Source organism: Nomascus leucogenys, chromosome 8, assembly GCF_006542625.1.
Source record: "Nomascus leucogenys isolate Asia chromosome 8, Asia_NLE_v1, whole genome shotgun sequence".
Taxonomy (NCBI): domain Eukaryota; kingdom Metazoa; phylum Chordata; class Mammalia; order Primates; family Hylobatidae; genus Nomascus; species Nomascus leucogenys.
Genome location: NC_044388.1, coordinates 12,781,235 through 12,787,234, shown reverse-complemented (window position 1 = coordinate 12,787,234; position 6,000 = coordinate 12,781,235).

Sequence of the window (6,000 nt, the reverse complement as noted above, 5' to 3'; positions counted from 1 at the left end):
GCAGTCATGGAAGGGAAGAGCTGGTATGGTCCAAAGACACAAACCAGTGCAGCAGCTCCCAAGTGCTGGGCTGTGGGCCAGAGCTGGTCCATTGCTAAATTTTCATTTGTCTAAGACAAAATATGGGGCCAATTGTCCATTCTTGGAGAGTCTTATCTTCTTACTCTTCTGGTATTAAAGTGTCCTTTATAAAATGATGGTGATTGTTGCATACTTTATTTTATGTGCTGACTTGGCAAAATAAATGTTAGCAACCTTGGGTCAACTGCAAAACTTTTTGTTAACAGCCTATAGCACAATGCTACCTCACACTACCAGGGACTATACTCCTGCATTACAGAGAACTAGCCTAATGAGAATCCAGAACAGGAAGAATTGCAAGAAATGAGACTTTCTGCTTAGAAGTATTCAGAAGATGCCCACAACTAAGGTTCAAGACTCAACTTCAAAAAAGATTTCTAATTAGAATTCATGAAGGCACCTACCTGTCAAAGCATTCCATGCTTTCATCCATATGTGGAGATTGGGATGGCCTCACAGCAATGTGATGTAATTTCAAATTTGAAAAATAGCCAATATAAAATTCTAAAAGAGAAAAATAATCAGAGTATCTGTGTCTTGCAAGATGGTAAAATATACGATAAAATTTCCATGACTAAAAATAGCTCACGGTTAGAACTAATCAATGGATTCAGCAAAGTTAAGGGATACAAAATCAACGCACAAAAATCAGTTGCATTTCTATACATTAATAATAAGCAATCTGAAAAAGAAATTAAGAAAACAATCCCACTTATAATAACATCAAAAAGAATAAGATAATAATACACCAAACCAAGCAAACAAAAGATGTGTACACTAAAAACTTCAAAACATTGCTGAAAAATATTAAAGAAGACACCAATAAATGGAAACACATCGTGTGATCATGGATTGAAAGACTTAGTATTGTTAAGATGTAAATACTACCCAAAATAATCTACAAATGTGATGCAATCTCTATCAAAATCCCAATATTTTTTGCAGGAATAGCAAAATCTATCCTAAAATTCATATGGAATCTCAAGGGACTCTGAATAGCCAAAACAATCTTGAAAAAGAAAAACAAAATTGAAGGTCTCATGCTTCCTGATTTCAAAATTTATGACAAAGCTATAATAATCAAAATAGTGTAGTACTAGTATAAAGACAGACATGTAGACCCATGGAGTAGAAAAGAGACTCCAGAAATAAACACTTGCATGTATGGTCACAGGATTTTCAACAAGGGTGTTAAGACCATTCAATGGGAAAAGGACAGTCTCTTCAACACATGGTGTTAGGAACACTTGATATCCATGTCCGGAATAGTGAAATTTGACCTCCCACCTCCCCACCTTACAACATATACAAAATTTAACTCAAACTGGATCTAAGACCTAAATGTAAGACCTAAAGCTACAAAACTCTTGGAAGAAAAGATAGGGGGAAATATTCACAACATTGGATTTGGCAAGGATTTCTTGGAAATGACACCAAAACACAGGCAATAAAAGTAAAAACAGATAAACGTGACTACATAAAAATGGAAAATTCTGCATCAAAACACACAATGAACAGAGTAGAAGGCAACCTATAAAATGGGAGAAAACCATTTGCAAATCATATCTAACTCCACAATATATAAAGCTCCTGTAACTCAACAACAAAAAACCCAAACAACCCAATTTTAAAATAAGCAAAGGACTTGGATAAACATCTCTCCAAAGAAGATATACAAATGGCCAACAAGCATACAAAAAGATGCTCAACATCATGAATCATTAGGGAAATGCAAATCAAAACTGCAATGAGATATTATTTCGCATCCATCAGGATAGCTGATATTTTTTAAAAAATAGAAAATAACAAGTGTCAGCAAAGATGGGGAGAAATAGGAACATTTGTGCATTGTCAAATTTATATTGGGAATATAAAATGGAAAACAGTATACAGGTTCCTGAAAAACAAAAAATAGACTATATGATTACTATATGATCCAGTAATTCCACTCTGGGTATATATCCAAAAAAGTTAAAAATAGGATCCTTGAGAAATATTTTCACAGCTGTGTTTATAGCAGCACTATTCACAACAGTCAAGATGCGGAAGCAACCCAAGTGTCAACAGACAAATGGATTTTTTAATGATATATATTCATACGATGGAATATTATTTAATCTTAAAAAGGAAGGAAATTGTGACAACATGGATAAACCTTGATGACATTATGCTAAGTGAAATAAGATAGTCACAAAAAGACAAATACTGTATGATACTACCATATATGGTACTTACAGTAGTCAAAATCATAGAAATAGAAAGTAGAATGGTGGTTGCCTGCAACCGGGTGGGGGGAGATAGGGAATTGTTTAATAGGTATAAAGTTTCTGTCGGGGAAGACGAAAAAGTTCTGGAAATTGGTTGCACAAGAGTGTTGATATACTCAACACTACCGAACAATACAGTTAGAGGTAGTTAAGATGGTAGATTTTATGTGTTATTTTACCACAATTAAAAATGAATTTTTAAAAACAAAACTGTGCAATACCAGAATAGTAACAGAATAGTCAGATTAATGGAATATACAGAAAGTCCGGGAATAGACTAACCACATACAATAATTTACATTTGATGAAGCAGGTATTTTTTAAGTGAAGAAAGGATGAATTGTCAAGTAATGCTGCTAAGACGACTGGCTAATTGTAAAAATAAAATAGATCCCTAACTTATTGCTAACATCCCTCAAAAAATCTGGATATATTAAATATTCAAAATTTATTTAAAACTTTTTAAACTAGTAAAAGAAAATATAGATGAACATGTAGAAGTCTTAGAATGGAGAAGACCTTACTAATTATGACACCAAAAGCAGAAATTACAAAGTAAAACACTGATTAATTAGACAGCTACAACTTAAAATCTCTTTATAGCAAAGAACTCCATGAACATAATTAAAAGACAAATGATTGACTAGAAAGGAGAAAAAGTAACATATATAACAAAGGATTAATATTTTCAACATATTAAAAACTCTTAAGAGCAATAAGACACAACTTACATAATAAAAATGCAATCTCTAAAAATCAAAAGTAAAACAAGGCATTCAGTAGCATAACCACAGAAAAGAACTACAAGTGACTTTAAAACACAGTAACTTAACTGGACATCCCAAGTAGGATCTAGCTTAAGGACAAAAACAACTCCAAAAAAATTAATAATAAACTTTAAATTGTTTTCAGTATTCATACAATAAGCAATAGGGTGGGCATTGTTATGTCTAAGACTATGATTGTGATGTTAATAGCCAGGATTTTTGGTATGGAAGAAAAGTGATATACATGTTAGGTCAACGAGATAAAGTAAAAATTCTGTAGTCAGGAATTTGAATAGGGAATATCAACATAAACTCACAATATTTTTATTGTGTTTCCTATCTCTGTGCACTGAAAGATCTTAGAAACAATAAGCGCAGTAGTGATAGGCCCTCCTAGCATCCAGATGTCTATAAATATAATTTCCTTCTAAAAGAAACCAGGATTCCCCCAGATAAATTACTAATTTTAGGTCTGAGACAAGAAAGGTATGCAATGAGCCTGGAAGGAAGCTATCAGACTACTAAGGTCATATCAAAATCATTCAAGAACCAAATTAAAGAGGCACCCAAAGACAAGACAATCTCAGCGTTAATAAGGATAATATTACAAAGGATTTAAACAAATCAAATATATTTAAATCTATAAGGTTGTATGGCACCTATTGAAGATACTAGGAAGCTCATTCATTATTCTGAAAAAAGAAAGACTTAAGCCTTTAGCTGCTTTACCTGTATGAGCTGTACCTCAGAGCAACCAGACAGTTTGATGTGGAGAATTCCTCTTTACAGAAGTTTTCCAGCTAGTAAATGTCAAAGGAATAACAAACTTAGACTATTAAACTTTTAGCAATCTCTAATAGATGGGCCTGGGCGCAGTGGCTCACGCCTGTAATCCCAGCACTTTGGGGGGCCAAGGAGGGCGAATCACAAGGTCAGAAGTTCAAGACCAGCCTGGCCAATATGGTGAAACCCCGTCTCTACTAAAAATACAAAAAAATTAGCTGGGCATAGTGGTGGGCGCCTGTAATCCCAGCTACTGGGGAGGCTGAGGCAGAAGAATCACTTGAACTCGGCAGGCGGCGGTTGCAGTGAGCCGAGATCGCACCACTGCACTCCAGCCCGGGTGACAGTGCAAGACTCTGCCTCAAAAAAAAAAAAAAAAAAGAGATGGATTTAGGCAATGGTCATCAATGTCTATCATCAATGCCATCACCAACACCACAAGAAAGGAGAAAAAGATATTCTGTGTCTCCTGATGGAGATGCACAAAACCACCGATGAACAGTCCTGCCAAAACACAAAAGAATAGTCAAAGCTGAACTTGATCAAGTATTTAGCTCTAACTACAAATTTACAGATAGTTCAGAAGAAGGAGGAATACATTAAATACCACCACAGTAATCAATCAGCAAAACCCAGACTGTGGGGAATTCCACAAGACAAACAATCTGATTTATTCAGCAACAGTAAAAATAATAAAAATCATGGGGAAGGAAAAGGGAAAGGAAGAGAGGAAAGGAGGGAAGAAGGGAAGACAGGAAAGAGGGGAAAATGGAAGAGGAATCTATAGATTAAAAAAGATAAATATGTGTAGTAAAATAGAGGAATCACGGACAGAGAATCGATATTTGATGATACTAGAAAAAAAGTACTGTTTTTTTTGTAGTGTGATGGTGGTACAATGGTTATTTTTGAAAAGGAAGTATCTTTTAGAGACACATACAGAAATGTTTGTAGATATAATCATATTATTTGGAATAATATGTAGTATTACATGTATATTACTTGGAATAATATGCAGTATGATATTAAAATATACAATATTATTTGGTGAAAGATATACAGGAAACAAGATTCTCTATGTGTTGATAATTGTTAAAACTGAGTAATAGGAACACCAAGGTCATTACACAATTCTATTTTTATATATGCTTGAAATTTTTCATAATAAAAAGATAAAGAAAACAGCAACAAGAAAAGTGAACTACAGGCAACTCATAAAAGAAGAAATAGCAATAACCAATATGAAAAAGAAATAAAAAAGAATTTTACTTGAGAAGAAATCTTAAAAATGCAAATTTCTTAAAAGGGTTTCATTTTTCACGTATCACGTGGCCAAAACATTGAAAGATTAATGATATCCGTGGTAGCAAGGGAATGCAAAAACTAGCTTTCTTGGGTGCTCCAAACACTAGTAGACTAAATAGGCTCCAGTTTTCTGGAAAGCATTTGGCAGTATGTAACAAAAGTACATGGAGAAAGGAGCTAGAGTTCCAGGGCCAGGCTGCCAAAGTCAGATTGCAGTCACAACACTTACGGGTGGCAGGACCCAAAGCAAGTTTCTTAGCTGCTGTGTACCTCAATTCCTAGTCCATAAAATGTGTGTACTATAATAGTGGCATCCACCTCAAGGGCTGCTGTGAGGCTAAATCATAATATTTGTACCAAACTTGGACCAGTGCCTGGCATATGGTGCTGGCTTTCATTATTATGTTGGCCCAGCAACCTCACTTCTAAGAATTTATTTTAAGGAAATCTTAATCAAGTGCACAAAGACATATACACAAATTTTTTAATCACTTCATGATTTATAAAATGAAAAAGGTAGAAATATCTGGTTAAAAAAATTTTTGTAATCTTTGCCTGGAATACTAGGTGGCCATTAAATATAACTGTCTTATATTTATACATACTGACATGTCCATGTGTACTGATATAAAGACATTTGTAATCTGTTTTCCAGGAGGAAAATCAATCTAGAGAAGAATATAGTTGAACCCTAGGAAGGAGTTATTTTTTCACCAGTGCATGTACATCTAGATATCAACAATAATTGACTGAATTTGTGGGTTATATTCTTTTTGATTATCTGTATTTTCTAATTT